General features: G+C 55.6%; 1 non-coding gene across 1 annotated transcript; it reads left to right on the top strand.

Moving 5' to 3' along the window:
* The first annotated feature begins 643 nt into the window (after nucleotides 1-643).
* On the top strand, nucleotides 644-762 carry LOC123965010. The gene has a single exon (XR_006823599.1). It is a non-coding gene; the product is annotated as a 5S ribosomal RNA (ribosomal RNA).
* The last annotated feature ends 197 nt before the right edge of the window (nucleotides 763-959 follow it).

Here is a 959-nt window from a genome sequence, read left to right as displayed (position 1 = left end):
GTACTTGGACGGGTGACCGCCTGGGAATACCCGGTGCTGTAAGCCTTTTTCGCTTCGCCTTCGAAAAACGGCAGAGGGCGCTTCGGTGAAAGGAGATCTTTTGAACATCTCTTTAGGAAACAGCAGGGGGCGCTGCTGCTGCTGCTGCTGCTTCTTTTTCTCCCTATCCTGTACACAGTGCTGTGTAAATGTTACATCGTGTTTTGAAGGCCCGTCTGGGGTGTGCAAAGGCAGCTTACGGCCATTCCGGACTGGGACTGCCTGATCTCGCCTGATCTCGGAAGCCAGGCTTGGCAGGGCCTGCTTAGGACTTGGACGGGAGAGCGTCTGATCCTGGCTAGGGACTTCCAGGCGTACTGGATCCTTTTCCTGAATGTCCACCCAGGAATGAGCGTCTGTTTGTGAGTGAGGACCTCCGGCTGAAGGTGACCTTGTCGCTGTACCCATACCCGGGAACGGGTGCCTATTCCTGTCTGTGGACTGCCAGCGTGAACGGTGTCCCGGTTCCTGGATGTTTACCCAGGAATCAGTGCCTGTGGATTCCAAGAGACTCTGGAGCACCTTGGACATTATGGGCAGAATACTTTTTTTGTCAATTAGCCGTAGAACATCTTTTGAAGGGCCGTTTGGGGGCGCCTGAGTGGCTTACGGCCACACCGCTCTGGGAGCGCCCGATCTTGTCCGATCTCGGAAGCTAAGCAGCGCAGGGCCTGGTTAGTACTTGGACGGGTGACCGCCTGGGAATACCCGGTGCTGTAAGCCTTTTTTGCTTCGCCTTTGAAAAACGGCAGGGGGCGCTGCTGCTGGTGCTGCTTCTTTTTCTCCCTATCCTGTACACAGTGCTGTGTAAATGTTACATCGTGTTTTGAAGGCCCTTCTGGGTTGTGCAAAGGCAGCTTACGGCCATTCCAGCCTGGGACTGCCCGATCTCGCCTGATCTCGGAAGCCAGGCTTGGCAG

The sequence above is a fragment of the Micropterus dolomieu genome, unplaced genomic scaffold, assembly GCF_021292245.1.
Source record: "Micropterus dolomieu isolate WLL.071019.BEF.003 ecotype Adirondacks unplaced genomic scaffold, ASM2129224v1 contig_7930, whole genome shotgun sequence".
In the NCBI taxonomy this organism is placed as follows: domain Eukaryota; kingdom Metazoa; phylum Chordata; class Actinopteri; order Centrarchiformes; family Centrarchidae; genus Micropterus; species Micropterus dolomieu.
The sequence above is the reverse complement of the archived record's forward strand: the minus strand, read 5'-3'. Positions and strand labels throughout refer to the sequence as shown.